The sequence below is a fragment of the Cupressus sempervirens genome, chromosome 5 (assembly GCF_028749045.1).
Source record: "Cupressus sempervirens isolate cs-2001-9-10 chromosome 5, ASM2874904v1, whole genome shotgun sequence".
Lineage (NCBI taxonomy): Eukaryota > Viridiplantae > Streptophyta > Pinopsida > Cupressales > Cupressaceae > Cupressus > Cupressus sempervirens.
Genome location: NC_143122.1, coordinates 56154207 through 56180673, shown reverse-complemented (window position 1 = coordinate 56180673; position 26467 = coordinate 56154207). Strand labels below are relative to the sequence as shown.

General features: G+C 34.1%; 1 pseudogene; it reads left to right on the top strand.

Moving 5' to 3' along the window:
* The first annotated feature begins 227 nt into the window (after positions 1-227).
* Positions 228-1835, top strand: LOC149554530 (large ribosomal subunit protein uL30y-like; annotated as a pseudogene).
* The last annotated feature ends 24632 nt before the right edge of the window (positions 1836-26467 follow it).

The following is a 26467-nucleotide window of genomic DNA, read 5'->3' as shown; positions in this document are numbered from 1 at the left end:
ACAACTACACTATGGAAGTGTCGTTGATCTGTCAGGACTTGCCGTCATAATTGCGATGCTCTTGCAACAGCTGTGCTGTGCAAGTGATGACTAGTCATCAGAACATGTCGTCATAATTGTGACAACTTAAAAAAAAAATGTTGCTTGTAACACTTGGGCTAATTTGCTATCAGAGAGGCTTCAAGCTCTCCAATTAATTACAATTAAGTGAATCAATTATTTCAAATATGAGTTCAAAGGAGGAAAAACTTGTGCTTAAGTCAGTTCTCAAGAAGAGGAAAAGAAATGAAGAGTGGGAGAATGACAAGAAGCGACAGTTGGAAGTTGCAAAGTTAAAAAAATGCTACAAACTACAAATTAATATTTAAGAAGGTTGAGGAATATCCAAAGGAGTATACAGAGTAGGTAATAAATTGCTTGATTTGGGAGTGATGTGTTACCATTCCATGTAGTGTTAAGTGTGTACCTTAGTTTTTTTTTTGGCAAGTTTTAAGTTGATTTATGAGTCACCAAGGAGTATGTGGATCTTTTAATAAATTGTTGGGTTTTTTATTGATGTGTCATCATGCCATCTAGGGTTGATGAATTTACCTTAGTAAGTTTCTTAGGTACTTTGTGACAAAAATAGGAACAAGAGGTTATTAGATTAAAGAGAGAGGCAAGAATGAAAGGAGGCTTTTATGTCGAGACATAAGCTAAGCTTTTGTTCATTATTCATATACGCGGGTAAGTAGCTAGTATGTAGTATTTATATACCTTGTACTTTCTTGGTCTTTATATAGTAATAGATTTGGTAGATTATTAGCTCTCTAGTCTATTTTTCATAAAATAGAGCAAATGTTTTTTTTCAAGATTTTATTATAATATATTTACATCTCTTCTATTTTAAATAAAGAGGAACACAAAATTATTAGTCTTCCCCAAATTCTAATATAAGTTTTTAAGTAGTTTTTTTTCGTTTATTGAGTTTCTTGTTTTTCTTATTCAATATCAATGATATGCATCCAAAGACGAGAACAATTTTGCAACTTTTGCGTTTGAGGCAGGTTGGTCGTTTTTTAGCTTGACTTGTCTCATTTGCACTTCTTGTTTCTAAAATAGTGCTTAGTGATCGCTTATGTATATACAATATTCCAGTGATATTGACTTGTTATGGCACTTCATTTCAGATCTTCAATGACGTGTTTCTAAAAGTGAACAAAGCAACAATGAACATGTTGCATCGGGTTGAGCCATATGTGACCTTTGGGTATGTTCTTGGTCAATTATAAACATTATGTAGATTGATTTTTTCTTATTTCATAGATTCTTGTATCTATTGTTATTTAATTCTCTTGCTTAATTCTTTCTAGATATCCAAATTTAAAAAGCACAAGAAAGTTGATTTACAAGAGAGGTTATGGGAAGGTTGATAAGTAGGGGATTCCTTTAAAAGACAACTCTGTCATTGGAAAGGTACTTGTGTTCATGATGCTTTTTGGTTTTAGTCAATATTCTTTCCCAATGCTTATTATTTCTACCTTGTTGCTTGTGAAAAGGTTTTGGTATAATTTGTATTTAAGATCTTATCCATGAGATTGTTACTATGGGCCCCAACTTCACGAAAGCGAACAATTTTTTGTGTCCATTTAAACTTAGTGCTCCATCTGGTGGACTGAAGAAGAAACACAACCACTACATTGAAGGTGGTGATGCTAGCAATTATGAAAAATCATTCATTAAGACTAGACTAGTCAAGCATCCCAACATTGCACAACTATGATTAGACTGGTCAAGGATCCTAGCATTGTACAACTATTATAAGTTATGGAAAGAAATACCAAAATCTATTTTGATATGGAATGCATTATAGGACAACTCTTCAAAAAAGTTTCCAAAGGAAAGATAAAGGAGGATGTAGCAAGTAAATACTTCCAACAAGTTATCAATGTAGTGGACTTTTGTGACAACATGGGAGTTTATTACAGAGATTTGAAACTGCAAAAGTTGAGTCTAGATTAGAACACCAATCTAAATGTCTTAGACTTTGGATTAAGTTCAATGACTCAACAACTCAAGCACGATGGTCTATTGCATAAAATTTTTGGTACTCCTACATATGTTTCACAAGAGATGATTATAAGAAAAGGCTATGATGGTGCCAAGGCAGATCTATGGTCATGAGGGGCTATTTTGTTTATTTTGATGGCTAGTTGTCTACCTTTTCAAGATACCAATCTGATGGTCATGTACAATAAGATATACAATTGATAAATTAAATATCCATCTTAGTTTTCATAAATACGACATTAGAAGGATAATGGACACATTATTAGATCCCCATCCTGAAACCTGACTCACTATTCTCTAGTTGATGGAAGTTATCAAGCTTGAAACACCCTTATAACTTGATGGAAGTTATCTAGTCATAATTCATCCCCTTATAAGACCCATGTAAAGAGCTTATCAAGCTTAAAATGTATTTGATGTCATTTATTTTTCTCATGGCTTCATCTATTACACCTACTTGAAGAGAATAACATAGCAAAAAGTGAGAAGTGCTTTACATCTACTCAATCGTTTTCTAGGATATGCATAAAGCTTGAGGAAGCAGCTAAACTTTTGAACTTCAATATGAAGAAAATAGATTGCATAATCAAGATGCAAGGTAATAAGAATGGAAGAAAATGTAACTTGGTATCTTTTGCAAAGATTTTCGAGGTGACACCTTCATTCTTTGTAGTGGAGTTGAGAAAGGCCAATGGAGATACAATATAATATGAAAAATTATGTAATCAACAACTTAAACATGCTCTCAAAGATATCATATGGGTTTGGCAAGATGATGATCATACTTTGGGACTTGGGTCATTCTTAAGGAAGAAGCTAAAATTATTAAGTCAAATTTAAAGAAACTAGATTGCAAAATCAAGATTTTGGGATAAATGTTTTGTACATTTGAAACCATAAAATTAAATATCCAAAATCATTAATCCTTGTGAATAATCATTTTTCTTAGCATAAAAAGTTGTAATGAGAATGTGATAATAAAATTCACAAGCATAATTCTCAGTATAATCAAGCATAGTTTACCAAACATTCAAGACCTTTCTTGAAAGCAATAACCTAATGATCTCTTAGTTGAAGTAACCCATATTTCAACATAATGAACTCTTAAATTATATCTATAGATTTCATTATCTATATAGATTAGAAAAGTACCAAATACTACATATCTCACTTCATATTGATGCAATGTTAGTAAACTTGTTTACATTATATCTGGCAAGCACAATCCATTTTTCACCATCAACAAGCACTGGAGCAACAAAATCTAATGTTAGAAAATTGCCATAATTAAAAAAGTTGACATAAGTTTCAGATTAAAACAATTGACATAAGTTCTATAAAATTTATACACTTAACCATTTCTTTTTCAGGTCATCCTTAAATTGGTCTCCACCTCTTCATATTGCAAAGACAAAAGGCCATAGTGTCCAAGCTACAGGGTTAAATTGATAATACCATCTCCACCATAGAGGAATCATTTGTGAAGTTGCAGGTGCCCACCCTACTTTTTAGATTGTACTTCAACATAAGTCAATCTTATATTAATGGGGGACAAGGCAACTTCCTTGATGAGGGGTCATGAATCCCGAGAAAATAACACCATGAAGAAATGTCCTGTTGTAACTGCAACAACATTATGTTATGGCTAATTACCATAGTCATCATCCCAAAAAATATGAAGTAGGTGAAGAAAAATGCCAAAATACTTTCCCCACTGAGTCATGGAGTAAATGATCACTCAATAGATGACTACTTGGAGTAGTATGTATGGAAATTCTATTGTCCCCTACTTGCATTTCAATACCGTTAGGCCACAGTGATATATAAAATATATTATTTCCATTATTACTCCTCATCAGTGGACGACTAGTACCTTGTGCAACACCTAGCACGAAGACATACACCACTTCCTCCAACAAACATCCTATGTGACATACATTTCTATACTCATAGCCAAACATTTGATCTTAGACATTGAACTCAAGTATTTGATCTTAGACACTTTTTACCGTAGACATTAAACTCAAATCTAGATATAAGATTTTATTAGACACATGAACATTTTCATTAGGTTTCTGATGTTTAATATTGAGATTTCTTATGTATTTGATCTCACAATTTATAGAGTTCTCATACTAGGTATTCTTTTTCCTCTGTTGACTGATTGCTGACATGAATTTATTTTATTGGTTGATGTTGAAAATATAAGTAAAATGATATTATTAATAGGCTATGCAATGTGGTAATGTGTACACAAATATGACCAGACTGTGTTTTGTAGTTTAATATTAAAGTATTCAATATCAAATGGATGTTTCATCTTCAATGCTTCAAATGATAATCACAGTTTCATTTTAACTATTTTGTTTTAGTATTATACAAAGTGAATACAACTGAGTAGACACATCATGATTCTAAAACTTGGTCCATCTTAGGAAGTTGTTGGGTCAAACAAATTCTTGTAGAGCCCTTTAGCATGTTTAGGCCAATACATTTATTATTTTGCTATGATGGTTATACTCTAGAATGTAGTAATTGGCAAAACATATGCCCCTATACATTACATTATAAATATTTAAAAGCACGCAGGGAATGTAGTCTATGCAATCATCTTGAATCACTTTGTTAGCCTTTAGTCTTTTATAATATGAAAATGAATTCATTCACTTTCTAAAAATTTCAAAGCCCAAAACTAAGTTTAAGCATATGTATAGTTTGCAACAATAGCCTAGCAATTAACTAAACTTGCTAATGCAAAATTGTAGATGTGAATGACATCATACAATTGATTTGATAAACTTGTGAATGCCACTCTAAATCAAGAATGCACTTGCAGCTGCATTCTATATGCATGGACAATAGACAAAGCTGAAAAAACCCACCACATTTACATTTTTTAATAGGTCTATTAAGTTTTTTAATTTGTAGACCATCATGAATGTTAGAACTCTAGCTGCTATGGACAAGATAATGTTGTCAGCAAGCCAACACATAGAAATTTTCTTGCATGCTGAGGACATTACCCTTGCCTATAAGAGTCAAAGTTACATTGTTCGTGATGGTCTATAACTTAAAATACCTAATTAAAAACCTCCAACAAAAATGCAAAGTTGTTGGGTTTTTTTAGCTCCACTTGATGTCGTATGCATATGAATTGAGATTGCATATTGAACTACAACCCCCTTTTGCATTGCCTGAAATCAAGAGATTCACACAGTTAGTTGTCATTAAATCATAGGTTAATGTTGAGCTTCACTTGGTTTTGAGAATAGTTTAATATTCTCTACTAATCAAGGCCAATTGTGTGAAGGTGGAAAAACATCTAAATTCCTCGTTAACATCCAAAATTCATTCATTCTATTAATAAAATGTAACATTTATGAATTATCACATGATAACATTAATTAACACATAAGTTTCATTAGAACATTCACATTAACATTAAAACATTCACATGAATGTTCAATAATACATAAATAAAACATCTAGACATAAACATCAACCATTATCAAATAAGTTACATAAGTTCACATGAATCATTTTTTTTTTCTTTTCTTTTTTTGTCCTTACCTTTATTGTTGCAAAGGTATATCTATGTCGTTGTCTATATTTCTTCTCACATGTGGATGTGATCTCGTTGTCCTTTACAAATGTGGGTCCTCTGTAATAACAAATAAAAGAGTTAAATTTTAAAAAATTAAGACTTTAAATATTTTAAAGAACATTGTAGCACTCTTTACCTTGTCCAACCACATCATTTTACCCACCGGCTTGAACCTCAACACACTCATCAGGAACAACCTCTGCATCCTTTGCAACTGCAATACAAGATGTTTTCTTGATCCCAAGACATATTATAGTTAAATTTGTATTACTACACCAAATTCAATTTAGAATGTTTACTTGTATTAATAATTCATAAATAAAAAATTGAATAAAAAATATATACCTTCAGTACTACGATCCACATTTGAATCGACACCTCCATGGTGCTCGATTGGTGTATTAGGATTGACATGTTGCAATCCAATCTAAATAATTAGTGCATTTATCAACGATATATACATATAAATACAAGAAAAATATTGAGAAATGTTAATCATTAATCATTTTAATACATATAAATATATTCACTTTAAAATTTTAAAGAAATATATAATCATTGTTTCCTTACTTAAAAAATATAACGACTTATATTTTTGGAACTTAATATCAAATACAGTAATTGTTAATGTATTCAATTTGAAATAAAAACCAATTGACTTATTTACCTCATCGATAGATCTAGCAAAAGAACCTTGCACACTCATTTCTTGGAGTCATTCAACCACAACTATATAGCCTTGTTTGTAGGCTAATTTTTTGTCCTCTTCATAAGTTGTTTTTTAAAACTCCATGGCCTACATTTTTTCTTGGTATCATGTTTTAAAAAAAAATCAATTTCATCAAAGACCAAATTGTTTACAATTTATAAATATTTGCATATAATTTTTAATTTACTTATACTTAGAATTCGTGCAGCAAGTCTTGAATATCCACCCAAGCTGAGCTTGTACTGCCTATGCTTCTGTTTTCTTGCTTCGGTTTCCTTTCATGTGTCAGGCAACCTACGTGAAGTTTGAAATATATTAGATCACACAAGTATTAAGAGTAATTAGTACATAATTTCATTCTTGGTATTATGACATACCTTCTTTCCTTAGGTGGTACTATTTCTCCACCATGTATTGCTTTTTGTCTTAGTGGCATCCTTTTTAAGATTCTCCCACTCAATAATAGGAATATAGGGGGGGGGGCACTCATAATAAGTGTTGTTTTTCATTTGGGTCCTGTAGTTGTACCTAACATACTGCAAAACTTGGTCCTCTTTCTCAAGGAGCCTAAGTCTTTGAAATATGTTGGGTCCAAAAAGTGTTCTCATGGCATCAATGAGTTTATCCTTTTAACTCTTTTGTTTGCAAATTCCACCTTTTAAGAAAAGAAAAGAAATTGCTAGATTCATAAATGAATTGAAGCTACCTTTTAATTTACTTGAAGAAATTGATCAAAGGAAACATGGTCTAGTAATAAAATCAAAATAGGATACCTTGTGTGTATAATCGACCCAAATTTACATAAACATTCATCATTGAGTTTTTCTTAAAATAGATTATTCCCTACAAAATAATAATGAGATTAGTAGTTATTGCAAGGGATTGCATGAGAGGTTAGTGCATTTTATAATGAGTATAAGATTGTATAGTAAAAGAAAGGATCAATCTTTAAAGTACCTAGAAGTTGGGCTACTCTCAGGGGAATACCATCTTCATTGCTCATGAGAAATTGGTCACAATTCTTTAGTGTTTTCGTACATCTAACAGGGGTACACCCAGGAATGTCCTCATCGTCTCTTGCATAAAATAAATCAATATTAATCTATGAACAAGATTTTGACATCATTTAATCCATACCATTATCCAATCTTGATTGTTTGCAATAAACAAATGTATTGCATCCCACTCTTTAGCAACTGTAAAAAAGTAAATAGATGACTTACAAAAGATTTATTTTGAAGATTAAGAATTAATTAACTACGATAACATATCATAATTTATTACCTTCCACTTTCCTAAATTTATCGTTCCCCACCAAGTACTCCCCTTCGAATTTTTTAATGGATTCAAGATCCCAATTGCAATATATATGGGTCTTTGTTGCAAGATTAAGAAGCTATTGAGTAACATACACCATCATGTAGTATACCATATATCCCTCAACCATAGAACCCTTGGGACGTGCTCTTTGTTGAACCAAACCCTTCAAAAATTTCAAGTGTTTCTCAGCCATCCACATTGACCTAGGTTGTATAGGTCCACACAATTCAATCTCCTCAGCTTGGTGTATGAGGTTGTGTTCTTGTGCATTAATTTTTTTTTAAGGTAAACACACTTGCATTTCTCACATTAGTAGACAAATTCTTTTCTTCCAATAGTTTATATCTTCTTTATGGATTTCTTTAGATGGTAATCAAAGGGATTCAAGACACAAAAACATATAAATTCGAGACTTTAAAATATATTACTTGTTTGATATATTGAACAAATATCACTACTTACCTCATGCATTTTCCAAGATCATATATCACTTGTTTGATATTATTGTCAAAGTTGTTTGGGAGCGATAGGGGTAGAACATATTGCAACAATTATCAATTGACCGTTTCATTCTTTTTTAACATAATACAATGAAAATTGAATGCAATTTCAAAAATATACTGTAAATAAAAAAGACCGCGACTTACCTTGATGAAGGTATGTCAATCATGTATTTTCAGCCCTGACCTAAATTTACTTTTCTTTGATATGAGATTGCTTATATTCGCAGAAAATCTTGTAGGAAATCAATTTTTTCTAATGACTTCTTTTATGACATTATTTTGTTGTTTCGTTAATAACCAAGGAAGGGTACTTGCATTAGTCTAGTCTCCATTGCTATTTGATTCGATGATATTTTTCATTGCATGATTGGAATCATGAATGTCACTACAAATTTTGGCAACTTTTTCTTTGTCACATTTTGATCTAATATTTTCCACACTGTCTCTATTACATTCTTTCCAATATGCATAGTATCAAACAAATGCACAATTTGTGTTACTCATAGTAGGGAAAGCTAGTAAATTCTTTCGGATAACATTTTAGTCCCTTTGGAAGGTGGTTAGTGATGCCTCAACAACCTTCATGATTATCAATTACATAATTATCCAAGAAAACTCAATCAAATATATTATTTCCAAACATAGACCATTAGGTGGAGCGATACTACCTCGAATTCTATTATATTCTAGCTGCAATTGATGAGGTGTCATTTTTTATGGCTTTGATGTAGTCTCTTCTTTCCCATTGAAAGGAAGTTTTTCAACGCTTCAATATTTATGATTTATGTGGAGGAAATGCCTATTCTCATCAAAAACCCGCTTTCTTAAAATTTTAGAATGACGAGATTTCATCTTTGGACCATACATTGGACATGCAAACTTTTCCTTTGTTTGAAGGCCTACAAGATAATGACAAAATTGGATTAAATATTTTCATTTTTAGAATTAGTATTATCGCATATAACTAGATTTCAACATAAATACCACATAATTGTGTCAACCTTGGGGCATCATGAATTATCCACACAAGCATTGCATGGAATTGAATTTTTTTTTGTCCAGTTGGTCTAGAGATATAATACATAGTGAAACCATTCCATAACACCAACAACTCGTCGATAAGAGGTGCAATATATATACATTCATATCTTTCACTTGGTACTTACCTAATTGAATGAACAATATCAAATAATTATTGTGGTCATTTCACTCCAAGACTTATAATTACATGTAGATAAAAATAAAATAATAAAATTCTTGGAACAATTATTTCCAACATAATGTGCTCCCTCTTTATTGACATCCATGGAGGAAGGTTATTATTGATAAAAAAAATAAACCACACCAAGTAAATAGATCTTATCTCTCCAAATGGATTGACACTGTTAGTTACTAGAGAAAGCTTGAGATTTCAAGGTTCTTCTTTAAAGCGTTGCCACTGTTCCTCTATGTCCATAAATGCTGAACCATCCACAGACATTCGAATAATGTCATCTTGACTTCTATTACGTGCATGGTAATCTATAAATTGTGCGAAGCTATTGTACTTGAATAATCGTTTAAGACAGGGAATAATGAGAATGTAATGAAGAACCTTGCAAGGCACCTTTTTTGTCACTTGATCATCTCAATATCTTCTTATATGGAATTTGAGGCATTTTGCTACATTTTCATGTTCTTTATTATAAATAACAAGATCTCCAAGACAAACATCTATTGCTCGATACTCCATTTCAATATGTTTCATAGTGGCACATAATTCTTGGTATGAGCAAGGGAGAACATTTGATGGTGGTAACAAATAGTCACCTATCAATCAACAAAAAAAAAATAAGTCACTAGTATAAACAATCTTAATAGTACAGGTTTCACATTTTATAGACTATAATGACGTATATGACAAACCTTAGCATATGTGACATTGTTATGTTGGATAAACCATTCATAACCTTTGAATTCACCAACAACAATACAAAAAAGAGATCCCTCATAAAGGGCCATGTTTTCCTTCTCAAGTAGAGGTATATCATGGATGGACTCAATGTCATCCTCATCATAATCATCATCAACAGCAACACCAGTACCAAATGTGTCATAGATCAATACATTCGTACCATCATCTTCAAATGTGTTTTCTAGCACATGATCGCCATCTTGCATGGGATCATGATGTTCTTCTTCAATAGTCACACCTCCATGTTCCTCTGAGATGTGGTGGTCCATATCACATTCTACTCTAGGGAGACCAACCTATATAAAAATGATGATAATCAAACCCCCGTTTTGTGGTTCATATGTATATTAATTGCGAAAATAATATAACAAACAACTTACAAATGGATGATAATCAATCCCCCCTTCAATGTGACCATTCTCCCTATAATGTCTCTTAGCTGTTTTGATTTTGATTTTTTTTTGTCTTTAAGTCGTTACAACTCTTGCAAGGACAATAACATTTGTCATCGCCTTCTCTTTGAAATTTAGACAACAATCTAGTGATTATCTCCCTATTTTGATCAAATTCCCTTGTATTATCTGACATGATCCTTCTTCATAGGAATAACTTATTCTTGTACCCTTATTGAGTTGGTTGTACTTAATGTTTATATCTGCATATATGGTTTTGAAAGAAAAAATTGGTATAATTAGTGTGTATATCTGCAAAAATATTGGACATGTACTTAATGTTTATATCTTCACATATTGTTTTGAAAGAAAAATTTGGTATATTAATGTGTATATCTACAAAAATATTGGATATGTACTTAATATTTATATCTGCACATATGGTTTTGAAAGAAAAATTTGGTCACCTCACTCAAATACACCATTATTCCTTTTTAACATCCCACCTTTGCATTTCATCCCTATTCATCACATTTCTCACCCGATGATTGACCCATCTCACCCCTATAAATATGCTACATTTATATCTCCATCTACCACATCAACACAACTCCAATTTCATACTGATTACTTATTTGGACTATCTTTCTCTCATTGATAAGTCTTGATAAGAGAACTAATTATCTTAGTTGTTGATGAGAACTAATAGACATTATTGTCTAGCTTAGGGACACAATGCGAAGATATGAGTGCAATGAAGGAAATTTCATAATTTGTGTTTCATTTATGCCTTTTCATTTTGATTTTGTTCATGGGAAGCCCATCAATGGTAATAAAAAACAACAATGCATTTTCTAAGAGTTTACGATTGTTCAACAAAATTAACGTTTTACAAGAAAATGCACCCGAAGAATTGTTAGCTCAGAAGAAAGAACATGGTGTTGAAATAGTACTGAAAGTGCTTGACATGAGAGGTCTGCAAGTGAGGGTGTTGACAAATCTTAAACAATTGAATGCTGAAATGAAAGCTATCAAGGATCAAATGCCTATGCCAGAGTGACAACACAATGTGAATTTGATTTTAGATATGGTAGAGGTAGATATCTAGAAGTTTGATCAAAATTTAATGCACAAGAGAGAGTCTGTGGCAATATACCAAAAGGAGGAGCGGCTTTAGAAAGAGACCACATGGCAGAAACAAAAGCTAGACAACATAGAGGATATTATAGGAGCATTAGATATAATCTAGGAAAGTGTTGTAGTAGGTACTATGACATTGGAATCACTTGCAAGTGTCTTTGAGAATTTATAGTCCAAATATTAGGGGGATGACAAGTTGTGCAATTCATCATGTATTGCATCTACATTTGTTTTTCCATTTCTTATAAGAGTGTTTCAAGGTTGGGAACCACTTCAACATCCTTTGCATGGTTTAGAGGCAATGTCATTGCGATAGACGCTTCTACAAGGGAATGTGCCTCGTAATTATGGAATTTACACATAAGTAGAACTTGCTTCTTCAACTCCTTACACTGAAATCTTCACTAAAGTTATTCTTCTAGTGAGAATGCAAATGTACATTAAAGAAAGATAGGTGGGGATGTCTATTTGGTATGAAAGAGATTTTTCCACCTCTTTTTTATGATTGAAAGAAAGATGCCTCAGAAGGCTCAAGTTAAACTCAAGCGCTAAATGCGACAAGTTTATGATTAGGGATGAAATGGATTGGGGGCATTTAAAATAATAATGCAAGCTAAATGATTCAAATAAAGTTAGTTAAGAAATTTTGGAAAATATACGCTAACAAAAATAAACAAAAACTTGTAATCACCATAAATGAAAAGCTGAAAATATTAACCTTTATACTAAATTTTAAGTTTTAATAAGTGTAGAAAAATGCCTTACACATTCTATTTTAGGAAACAAAATGGGCTAGGCATTTTGTTCCCTAGGGATTTTGCCCAAAAAATTGACTAGTTACAATCTCACAAGTCTAACCTTTATGAATCTATTATGACATTTACACCAACACATAAAAATATGGAAAAGATGGGGGAATGGTACGCCTATCTAGGAATCAACCTCAAAAATGAAATAAGATTGCATGAAGAAAACCAAATCCAAAGGTAAATAGTAGATCTACCTTGCTAACTTCTAATGGGTTGGGCTATTATTATTTGCCCCGATCACATTCTCTTTGATAGCCATGTTAGGGAGGTGATCTCACCTAGTTCATCCTCATGACTTTGAATTCCTTAATCATGATCTTGGGTGCTCAAATTAATGTACAATGCATTTGCGCCTTAGGGACTTATCTAATAATCATTTGAAAGGGCCTCAATGTTGACCACACAATCTTTCCTTTACTTTCATTAGAGGGGATTCTGTCTCTTGCTTACTTGGAGATAAGGGTGGGTACCCTGAACTTGAACTTCTTGTTGTCTCTGATTTAGTCACAACTTGTGAAACCATCTTTCCTTTTGACCTCTTCTTCTTTTGAAGTGGACCCTTGTCCTCTATCCCCTTCCTCTTCATTCCTATTGTTTGTAACTCCTTGTCACTCCCTCCATTCTTGTTCTTGTTTTGGCCTTCTTTTTCTCTTGAACATTCAAGTCATTGTTCACATGGTTCCTCATTGGTTCTTCTAAATCTTTCATTAGTTCATATTTCAATGGAATTCTTTATTCCTTCAACTTAGCCATCTATTGGTTTATCCATGTGCGAGTGAATGGTGTTAAACATGAATTATTATTGTGTCAAAACTTCATCTTTGTTTGACCAATCTATAGTAGGAATTACATTCTTTCTTGTTGTGTCATGATCACCTTAGAAATAGCTTCCATCCTCCTTAAATAGGTGTAGAATAAGTTATAACCTATTTACTATCAAATCCACTGATGGGTGAGAAAATGATCTTGTCTTTACCTTATACTAAAAAATTGTGTTAATCCAATAATCTTCAATGTGAGCTATGTATGTTTATACTTGACTTCATATGCCCTCTAAATTTGATGATGTGGATTGAAGTTGGGGTGAGTGTTCTATAGGCCTAGTGTAAAATTATCTCTCATATGACCCTATGCTAGGAATAATGGGTAAATCTCGCTTGAATTTCCAATATGAGAAGGGAAAGATATGCCGAACGTGTGCTTGTGCTTTATTGAATCTTTTCATATGTTAGTAACTGTCTTGCTAATTCCATTATGACTTGCCTGTCAAGTTGTGCAATTTGTTATGTATTGCATATGCATTTTCTTTGCCATTTCTTATAAGAGCATTTCAAGGTTGGGAACCACTTCAATATCCTTTGCATGGTTTAGAGGTAATGCCATTGTGGTAGAGGCTTCTGCAAGGGGATGAGCCTTGTGATTATGACATTTACATAGAAGAAGAACTTTCTTCTTCAACTCCTTACACTCAACTCTTCATTGAAGTTATTCTTCTAGCAATGAGAATAGCTACTACAAATTCCTGGGAACCAAGGTACCCTAAACCTATGCTACATTTTCTGGAGACATGGTAGAAGTTACTATAGACTTTAGTACTTCATAACATTCTGGATCATATAGTGATGCCAAATTAACAACAATAGTAGATACTTGGGATCCTCATAGGGAGATTGTGCCACTACATGCATGGTTACATCCTTTGCTTCCATTGTTGGGCTAGCCTATAGAGCCTTTATATCCAACCATTCATTATAAGTTAGGGAATGCGCTTCATGCATGACATGCTAGTGATGCATCTGCATATGCAATTTTATCACTTTGAAAATTTGTATTTGATCCCGCTAACTGGGAACAATTGATTGTTCTTTCTATTGTACCTAATTTGATGAAAATTATATAGGAATTTGTAATGAACCCAACTAATCAAAAACTAGGCCGATTTAATTGGGTTATGGTTTTTTTCTTTCTAAAAATATCTGCTATGATATGTTTTTGTAAAATCTATTGCGAACTCTGCCAATTTTTCCTGGTATGCTCCCTCCCTCCCTCTATATCCCACCCTCTCCCCTTCCCTTCTCCCTCTCTCCCCCTCTGCCTCCCTCCCTCCCTCTCCATCTCCCTCTCTTCCACCCCCTACTCTCCCATCCCCTACTCTCTCTCTCTCTCTCTCTCTCTCTCTCTCGCTCTCTCTATCACACCCTCTCCCTTCCCCTAGTCTCTCCATTTCTCCCTTTGTCTCTCTCTATCCCACCCCTCTCCCATGCCCCCCCTCTCTCCCTCCCTCTCCCTCTCCCTCGCTCCCTCCCTCTCCCACCATCTCCCATCCCCTACTCTCTCTTTCTCTCCCTCTCCCACTCCCTACTCTCTCCCCCCTATCCCACCCTCTTCCATCCCCTAGTATCTCTCTCTCTCTCTCTCTCCCACCTTCCTCCATCCCCCCCTCTCTCTCTCCCCCCAATCCCCTACTCTCTCTCTCTCTCTCTATATATATATATATATATATATATTTCTCCCTCTGTCTCTCTTTATTCCACCCTCTCCCATTTCCTACTCTCTCTCTCTCTCTCTATATATATATATATATTTTTTTTTCCATGTATCTATCTTAATCTTCATCTCCATATTTCTCTAGCTAAATCTCTCTCCCACTCCTCTCTTTTACTATATATTTTTGTATACAAGAGAACCTAACTTTTCGGGAGCACACACAAAAAATAATAATTTAGTTGTACATGTACATTAATACAATTGAAAAGAAAGAGTCCTCATCTCAGAGCAGCTCAACAAGGGTACCCACAAGAGGCCTTGTTGGTGTGCTCAATAGTGAGGGATATGGATGTGCTCTCCCAAACACAACTATTGAATGAATCCCAAAATAATTTGAAATGCAATGCCATATGTATGAAACTAACTAGATGTGAAGATAATGCTTCAAACAATGGTTATGGATGCAATCATTCTCAAAGCATTTAATGATGGTGAACATATGGTGAACATGGATGCAAGAAAATAAACTAACCATGCAACACAATGAAGCTAGCAACTACCAACGGTTAGCAAAAATGCATAAAAATTACTAAGAGCTCTAGAATTACACTAGCATGATAACAATACAAATGAGGGAGATGAAGAATTTTTGAGACAAGGGCTCTATTTATAGGCTTGAGAGAGACTTTGGAGAGGTGGCATCTATGTGGCATCCACATAGGTGCCACAAGGGAGACACATGGGCTAAGGAGACAAGCCATGCAAATGTCAACATAAGCCTTTTTTGTAATAGAGATGGCTCAAGGTTTTCTCACACATGTATGAGAAACCTTGGAGAAAGGAAAGGGGACAAGTGTGTAAGAGTATAAGAGGCTTTTTGGATAAATTTATAAAAGGGAGACTTTCTTAGATTTTGAGTTTCTCACACGTGTGAGCAAACACTTAGGGACTAAGAAGTGTTGAAGAAGGTGTTTAGGATAATTAAGTGAGATTAACTAGTGGGTAGGCTTAGAAGGATAAGAGTGATGGGTGGTAGATTAGGTTTTAGGTGGGATTAGGATTAAATTAAATAGGATTTAACTTAATCATAGGATTATAAAATTTAATAAAGTGGGGGGAATTAAATAAATTGAAATTTATTTAAAAGTGGATTTATGGAGCACTATGTATTAAATAAATTTAACACATTAGAGAGGAATCATTTAAATTAAATTTAAATACATTAGGGAAGTGAACCTATTTAATTAAATAAGTAGGAGGATATGACAAATATAATTAATTAATTAATCAATTATAGTGTCAAAGGAAATATTAAATCAATTAATATAGTGTTTAGGACAATTTTAACTATTTACAATTTCTCACACACACATTTTTCTCTCTCTCCCCACCCTCTCCCGTCTCCCACTCTCTCCCCATCCTCTACTCTCTCTCACTCTCTCCTTCCCTCTCTATTGAAATTTAGGCTTACAAAGTGTGTGCACACTATAATGCCTATGCACTATGTAAGCCTATATTTTAAAATGCTTTAAATAGCACGCACACTAATAGCACGTGCATAGGCTACTTAAAGCTTTGGATTCTACGAAGCCTAAGGCTTGGATTTTCTTTGGGGATCCAAACCAAAGGTTTGGAGTCTCTAACTAGTTTGAGACATATTTTGCAATAAGCATACAAAAAATGATTGATTTTTCTTGTGTGCTCTCCTTCGAGTTTCCTCGTGGTTGAGCATTGATAAAATCGGGTTACATGATATTGTAGATCTCTGTGTTAGCTTTGTAACCATATAATTTATTTTGAATTTGAACTATTTCAAGCCTTTCAACTATAATTTCTTTTGAATGTATGTCCATTTTTTCTCAAAAACCAACATGTACTAATTGGGGTGTAGATTTTAGCTCGTTCATTGAATTTCACAACAACTTAGTTTTTTAGAAATTAGACTCCAATATACACACTTTGAAAAAAAGAAGTTTTTATTTTAGATTAGTTTTCAATCATTTCTATGGGGAGCACACATATATTTCATGTTTTTGAAATGTGTCTAATTACAAAATTCATAAAAACAAAATTATAAAGATACCTGAAAAATTTGGGATAAACTACATGGTGTTAGGTAACTTTTGATCATAGTGTTTAAGGAATTTCAATAAAAAAGTTAAAATTTTAGGGAGGCCACACTTTGCACTATGTTATGTTTTTTCTAAAAAAATAGTACCACTTTTTGTGGCCCCCTTTTTTTGAGGACCTAAAACTAAAACATTTTGAAAAAAAAATTAGTAGTTTAGAAACTAGATTCAAAAGACTACTACTTTTATTTTTTTCCTATCTTAAATTTTTGAGTGCAACTATCTTCAAATTGTTGTCGAAGTTTAGAATTTGCTAATTTTAGAAAAAAAAAGTGGCCACTTATACCCCCCTTTTGGCACCACAACTTTGTGCATTTACTCACCACCGAAATGATTGAAATGCATCAAATTTTTTTCTAAGAAACATCACAATCATCATTCTATAAAATTCATCAAAAAATAGAATGAAATATTTTTCACCATAATAGCTTTGCACCCCAACAGGACCACACAAGTCAGCATGAACCAACTCCAAAATATCATCATAAGAATAGGTCTTGCTTCTTAAACTAGACTTTGTTATTTTACCCATTTGACCTTGTTTGCACATCACTTTATCGAGTTTTCTTAATCTTGGTAGCCCTCTAACTCTTTTCATTTTACTAATATGTACCAAATTATCAAAGTTCACATGATGTAGCCTCTTATGTCATAACCAAATATCATCAAATTGTGCAAATAGACAAGTATCTTCATATAGGTCTCGATAGAATAATTTACCTCTTGTTTTCTCTCCAATTTGACCTAGTTCACTAGTAGCATCATAGATCTTTGCCTTCTTGTTTTGGAAGTCAACTTTGTAGCCTGAACTGATCAATTATGTTATACTGAACAAGTTATATTTCAAAGCATCAACTCAATATGAATTGTCACAATTGATCTTATCATTCAGTTTGATTGATCCTTTACCTTTCACATAACATGGTGCATCATTACCAAACTCAACACTGCTTCCACTATAATATTCTAGCTTCTCAAACTTATTTGTATCACAAGTCATATGATGTGAGAAATAACTATCAATTATCTATGTATTATTCTTACTCACATGTGGAATCAATGCAATTTTCTCATCTTCATCAGGACTATCTTTCATTGCAACATAAACAACTTCTTCATCATGATCATCAAAGTTACTATTAGAACCATCTTCTTCAGTAATGTAAAAGGATTTCTTACCTATATCCTTGTAGTGTTTGTAATCTTTGTTAACTTTGTTGTCTCTAGTGCCTCTACTTCCTCTGTACTTGAAGTTTTTCCTTTCCTCTTTCTCATCTCTGTTAGGACATCTTACTGCAATATGAACAAGTTTTTTGCATGTAAAAATAATAATAGGAAGTTTACCTTTGTATTTTCATTATCCTCTTGGTAGTCTTCTAGCCAATAATGATTCAAGTTCCTCAAGGTCATCAACAGATTCACTATCACTTTCTACATGCTTGCTCTTTTTATTTCTCTTTGATCCATCAAGGGTTAGTTGTGCTTTAAAAGAAGATTCAACACTAGTAGGTCAATATTTATCAAAATTTGACAATTCAAATGTAGTGAGTCTATGTATTAGAATATTCAAGGTCAGATTATTGTTGTGATGTGAAGCCTAATCAAAATCAGAGGTTTATTCGTCATGGTTTTCTCCCCATATTATTTCTATGAGGGTTTGGTAACAGTGCCCCCAAGACAGGGACAAGGGGTAGTGCCCCTATGGGGTCCTGGTGCACTCCCTATTGCAGTACAGGGTGGGGTCAAGAGGCAATGCCCCCACTAGAATTTTCAGGGGTAGCACCCCTGAAGCCAAAAATGCCCTTATATTGTTAAAAGCGTCGGCTGCTATTTTTCTTATTGGATGACTTATTCTAGCCCTAATTTTGTAAGCAATAAAATTTTGTATAAAACGGCTTAGTGTTAGGGATTTCATAATGTAATGGTGATATTATAGCTTCTTGCAGTGGTATTGAGTTGTAAGGGATTGCAATTTGTAATCACTGGATAATAATAATATTGGATTTGCTATTGGTGGACATAGCCTAGGGATTGGGTGAACCATGTTAAATCTTGGTGTTTTGTGTTCTCTTTTATGCGATCTACTATTTTATAGTATTGGTTATATTTACATGTAACTGTTATTTTTGTCTAAAGTTAATCCTCACAAATGGTATCAATAAATATATCAATGCCAAAAAATTCCACTCAACCATGGTATCGAGATGAAATCCATCTCCTACATGAAGATCCTCTAGGTCTATACACACAATCAAAGTGTTAGTACCAAGTGAAACCAAGATCTCCAAACTAAGAAGATAAAAGCCAAACTAGGAACTAATCATGCACTATCACTTCATCACTATCAGAAGCTCTCACTAAACTGTGTATGCAAGCTATCCATGACATCATGATAAAAAAAACCATCTCTGACCATAAGAATCAACCAAGGCACTTGGAAGCATTTTATTATGCTTGGCACCATTAGTGACATTTAACATTACAAAAGTGAAGATGATGAAAGAGTTGATGGAAACCCTACAGAAATTGTATGAAAAGCCTCTGCTTCAAATAAGGCATTTCCAATGAAGCATTTATTTAATACGAAAATGGTAGAAGATGAATCTATTGTAGATCATGTAAATGAGTTTAATATTATTACTAGGCAGTTATCTTTTGTGGGTATTAATTTTGATGAAAAAATTAGGGCTAGAATAAATCATCCAATAGGAAAAATAGTAGTTGATGCCTCTAATAATATAAGAAAATTTTTGGCTTGGGGGGTGCTACCCTTGAAAACCCCTATGGGGGTGTTGACCCTCGACTCCACCTTGTACTACGACAGGGATTGCAGCAAGGGTGCTGCCCTAGGACCCTATAGGGGCGTTGACCCCAAAACCTTGTAGAAATAATATCGGGAGAAAACTGCGCTAAATAACCCTTGAAGTCTGATTAAGCTCCACATTATAACAATCTCCCACTTGGAGACTAATTAGACTCTAAAATAATAACCTCCCACTTGGAGATTTTTCATAGTACTGCTAAACTTGAAGCTCCCACTGGAATATCAAAACATCAAACAACTCAAAGTGCACATCATTAGCTCCTCAAAAAAAACCAAATAGCCATGATCCTCAACCAAGAAGGTACACCACCATAACCAAATCAGGAATCCAAACTAGTGAACATCAAGGATGTACCTATATATCCAATCATGTCATGCCAAAATCTATGGTACCATGATCAAATCCATGAACCAAGCATCTAACCTTCAATATGTCCAACTTGTTAGCATAAAATAGTTCACCACAATCCTCCACCATGACTATACCTAGTAACAACATCTCATCCCTTTTACATGAAGAAAATATTGGCAAATCATCTAACTTAGGGCATAGACAACCCCAATCCAAGCCACCAATCTAAATATGCATCAATAATGAAAAATCAATGGACAAAGACAACCCATAACCAAGACATAAATACAAGACATAAATGCAACATGTAAGTATAGACCACTTACAACACTACACAACTTGTAGACTAACAAGTCATCATACATATCTAAACCAAACATTGATAACCATATCATCATGAGACCAATTTGAAATATGAACTGAGTATACAATGACATCAATCTTAAATCTCTAAACATACAATGTCATAAACTCATAATGCTACTATAGTCAATATATACCATAAACTATTCATATTAATATATCACCAAATAAATTATGACAAACTTGCACAAAATCCGAATCAATGTGTAGATCTCTCCAAGAGCTTTCTGTTGACTATTCGAAGTCCAAATTTTGACTCTGTATGCCCAAGTTATGCCCTGCTTTGTGCTCAAAATAAAATAAAATCTAACTTTCAAACTATTAAAACCTAACAAATATCAAAATAATAGAACCAAACCTACAACAAGTTTTAGTGCTTTGAATTAGCTTTCCAATGACTATAAGAAGTTTGAAATTCCATATCCTAACAGAAAGTTATGGTCTTTTTACTAAGATAGTCTTTTTATGATTTTCATTGCATTTTTTTTTGTGACAAAAATTCTGATAGGATTAAATTTGATGGCCATCACGGGCTGAAACTTTAAAACTCTTTCATTTCCTTTGAACATATCCAAACTAGGACATATTATATATCAAAATTTATGGAAACATCAACCCGGATTGAATGGTTAGGTTTATTTTTACCTTGGAGGTCATTTTTGCAAGCACCTCCTAAAACCCTCGTTTAAATGAAACATTCAAAAAACCCTTTTGTCCAACAATTTCACATGCCCAAAATTTACCAACATCTCATCATAACAGCAAACCCAAATCCTTAGAGCTACAATTAACAACTCATATATCTTGCCATTTCTTTTATCCTCTCATGCATTCCCATGGATTCAATCTAGGGTTACAACAAGAAAACTAGGCTCTGATACCACTTGTAAGGAAACATGCAATAAAAAATATAACCATTTGCACATAACCAATAATAGATCTAAAATAAATACGTAATTAAAATCTACATGCAAGAGAATAGAAAACATACCCACAAAAATTGTGACACAAGATATACCTTAGGAAACCCTCATTGAGGGAAAAACACAGCTTCCAAAAGCATCCATCACCATGCATTTGTTGGTCTCAGTTTGGTTTTGACATTTGAGTGTCAACACACTTAACCACTTTCTACATTGAAGCTGAGTACACTATGTATGCCAAGCATTATACATGTGCCAAGTGATATATAGGTGCTGAGTCATAGTTGATGCCGAGAAAGTCAAAATGCTTCATGTGCCGAGTGAGCCAAAACTATGCATGAGTCGAGCAAGACAAAATGTAATAGGTGCCGAGAAAACCAGGATCAAACATGTGCTGAGCACCAGTAGTCCAATATGTGCCGAGTAACTCGGAATCAACATATGAGTTTGTGCCTTCACAAACTCAGTTGTAAACCATTTTTTGAGCTGACATAAGAAGATTTTGAAGGATAATAAGGATAAGAACAAATAGTTTACATTTCCTATGCAATCAACATGCAACCAATAAGAAAAATGGAGAAGGCATGCAACCAATGAGAAAAGTACAAGGAATGAGCAAGAATTAAAGATTCAATATGGATCGTAGATCCATACCTAACCCTAAGTCTACGAAGTCTTTATAAGAAGTCTTAGACCACATGATTTTACATTGTTGAATAGAAGTTAAGGAAGTTGCTAAGCAGATAGCAAAAGTTGCAGAACATGACAAACAACAGGGGCATCCCAGACTTAGTGAATTGAGCAACAATTACATATCTAGTTGATCAGAACAAAGCAAGGGATACAAACATATATCAGATCAAGCAAGGATCACATCAGAATGAGCAAATCAAGCGCTTGAAATCAACAATTGAAGATTGTAAGCAATTAGGTCAAAAATTTCTAATACTCTCTAGCAATTGTATTAGATTGTGAAAATACTATGATGATAGGTTAGCTTAATGGCTATTTTGTAGATCCTTTGAAGAGGTGACTAAATACTTTAACAGGGTGACACTTCACGTAAAGTGTTTGTAAATCCTTTAACCAGGTCACTATTGACACAGTGTAAAGCCTTTAATGGGGCAGACCATCATAAGTGGTCAAATAATTATTGCTGTAGTGATTTTGTGGGTATCATCCCCATCCCAATTTTACATTCTTATTCCTGGAGGGTTTCTGGGTTACCAAATTCCGGTGTCATATGTTTACTTTATGCTTATTTGATATGTTTATATGCATCTAGTTTACTTTCAGTTAAAAGTTTTAATGGATAATGCATTACTTCTGACTCACCCCCACCGCCCCCCTCTTAGAAGTACTCTTCCCATTTGAATATTCCAACAATTGGTATCAGAGCCTAGGTTCTCACAAGGAGAAGTCTAATAGCTTAGAGAAAAGATCTAAAGATGGAAGTCTTCAAACTTGGGAAGATTATAGACAATCAGGTGATTGATGTGCACCTTGATGTGATTGAGAGGAATTGAGAAAGTCCTTGAAAAGAAGGAAAGATATAGCCATAGCTGAAAATGACATACACTACAAGGAGATTGATACCACTCACGTGTTTGCCAATGGAGATTCCGAGAAATTTGATGCAACAATAGCAGAATTGATGGAGAAGAATAGAGCTCAAGTAGAAGAAATTAGAATACTCAAGCTTCAATAAGAATCACAAGCCATAATGCTTTGTGAATTGACTGAACAAAAGAAGAGAGCTATTGAAGACAAGGCCATGATAGAAGAGGACAAGAGAAGTATTACCAATAGACTAGAGGAGAAGACAATTGAGTTTGAAAGAATCTCAAACATGCAACTTGACACCTTAAGCCAGATGATGAATGCTCATCATGAGCTAAACATGAAGGACATTGAGATCTCCACCTTGAAAATGAAAATTGAACAATTGCAGAATGAATTGAGGAGTGAGAAGGAGATAGCAGAAAGTTTCAACAAACCCAGTGAGGCTATCAAGTACTTTGAGCAGCTATTGAAATCACCAAGGGCCAGTAATGATACTTCAGGACTTGGTTACACCAACATTGAACAAGGAGAATCATCCAAGACTGCAGAAAAAAGGAGTAACAAAGGTGAGAATACTAAACCTACTTGCCATTTCTGTGGTAAAAAGGGACATACCTCTAATGTATGCAGGAGCAAGGATGGCCATCAGCATGATAAGTCTAAAAATGCAAGCTTTTGCCACAAGTGCAAAAAAAAAGGATATCAAGCATATGAATTCAGAACTAGGACTATCAGAACACCAAGATTTGAGGGTCACTGCTACAACTGCAAGAAATATGGACATAGAGCTTTTGAGTGCAGATCAAAGCTTATGTGGACACCTAATAAGCTTGCAAGAAGAAACAACCATGCACACCATTACAATTGGGATTACAATACCAGACAAAGCTGTCATTACTATCAAAGTATGGGCACATCCCTAAAAATTGCATAAGGACACATTTTAGAGGGAACTACAATAGGTGGTTAAGCCAAACCACATGTTTCAGTTGCTTGAAGACTAGTCATATCAGCACGTATTTCCCAACAAAGTCAAAGGCACCCAAGTCAGAAGTCAACAAAAGAAAAGAGAAGGTAGATGTTGAACAAATGAGAGGGAAAATGAACAAGACTTGGAAGAAGAAAGATGAGTGTAGCACATCAAATGAAGGGATCACTTCACCCAAGAGGTCAAGTGATCACACCTCATCCAACTAAGCATGAATAGGTGTATGAGACTGATATACATAGTTATATCATGCATTGGTAGTACTGCAAAGAAGAAATCAACATGAGCAAAGATGCCAAGTCAAAATTTGAAGTTTCTTATGCAAATATTGTCGAGTTGTCCTTAAATGCCAAGTTAAGTTCCAATGGATTTTGAGTTGCTAATAGCGACCAAGTTGATGGTTGATGTCAAGTTGAGAAATGTTAATAGAAGCCAAGTGAAGTGAAAATCTAGTGGAAGTTGAGTGAACGAAATCCAATGGAAGCTGAGCCATGTTGAAACCTTCAAGTGGTATGTTTACAACTATATGCACTAAGCATTTAATGCTAAGTTTTGGAAGGTATAAGGTCAAATTTTGATCATTTTTACACCATTTGAACATAGAGCAAAGACAAGAAGAGTGCAGAAGCAATCAAAGAGAAACCCTGAAGCATTTTTCAGCAATTTCAATAGCGATTCAACATAAATTTTGTCGATCTAAGCTATTTATCAAGTGTCGAGCTATGTAGTGTTGAAGTTTTTAATATATTGTAACCCTAGATCAATATAATGGCTTCTATTTCAAAGAATCCCAAGGGAAGGGAGAGTTATGAGGTCCAGCTGGTTAGTAATGAAGTAAAACAACCTGAGTTTAGACCCATTCCCAAGGTAGCCTACAAAAACAACCTTGCCAGTGCGTTGTCCATAATTCCACCCAAGGTTGTCATGGTGCAGGATGTAGGGAAGTGTTACAACTGCAAAATAGGAGCATTAGGAGACCTTGAGATATTTCAAGCCTATGACAAGCTGTGTGATAACAAAATACTCAAGGACAAATTTTAGATAGTTGAGAAAAAGGGTTTAACAAATGCCCTAGTTTACCCTGCAGGTTTCAAAATAGAATCGATATGGATTGCTCTTCGCAGAATTCACAATGGATGTTTGTGGTTAGAATCAGGACTAGTTAAGATTACAAAGAGGATAGTACATAGGGTTACGGGTTTCCCAACCTTAGAGCAACCTAAGACCCTACAGAATGATTCCAAAGAATTTATTGAAAGGAATACAGGGGCTAAGTGGAATAAGAGGGGTATGACAATTGATACTGTAATAGATCCTCCTCTAGATTTTGCAGTGAGTGTGATATCTCACGAATTTTATCAATCGAATAGATTAAACCGTGTACCATGCATTGTTGTTGATGTAGCATATAAACTTGTAAAGAAAGATCATACATATGATCTAGTAGAACTAATGTTGCAACAAATAAATGAAAACCTAGGAGCAATAAGGAGGTCAAAAGGAGCTCAATGCAAGTTTGGTTCAGTCATTGTCTGCATATTTTTTCTATGTCATGGAAGAGTTTCCTTCTATTGGAAAGGTAAATTGGAGTTTAAAAAAAACTGTAATCACACAAATCAATGAGTACATTGATCAGATGGGTGATAGTTTTGACGCCCAAATGACAAGCTATTTTGAGGATTTTAAGAAATCGATGAAGCAAAGGGTTAGAATACTAGTTTCCCTAGTGGAAAAACATATCAATGACATATGCTTTTTGGTTGACATTGACTATACCTACATTCAAGCAGTAATTCCAAGGGTGAGATGGCTAAGGCCATTAGGTTATGAACTTGATGTGGATGAAGCCTCAACAACAATCACAATATTGCTTGCAGAAGAGATTGATAAGGAGGCTCATCATTTTGGAACATATGATGTTGTGCATTCCAAGGTTGATATGGAACTTAAAACAACCTCCACCCTAAAGAAGAAAGATAAACTAGTGAAGAAAATAAAGAAGAAATTTGGTGCAGATATTGAAGGGGGAGCAAGTGCTGAAGAAGAAGGTGAGAGTGAAGAAGAAGAAGAGCAAGGGAAAGATCTTATGGAGTTAACCCAAGGCTTAGAAGAAGATAAGGAGGAAGGTGCTGAGGAAGAATAAGTCAATGAAACACCTACAGAGGCCGAGAAAAAGAAGAGAAAGGCTAAAACTCAGCCTCCAGCTCAGCCCAAACCCAAGAAGGTAACCAAGCCTACACAAGCCAAACCAAAGACACCTACCACAAGGGAATCTTCACAAAAGGCGAAGGAGGAAGCAAAAGAGAAGAAAAAGGCCATTGAAAAGATTGATGAAATGCCAAATAAAAGAAGAAAGTA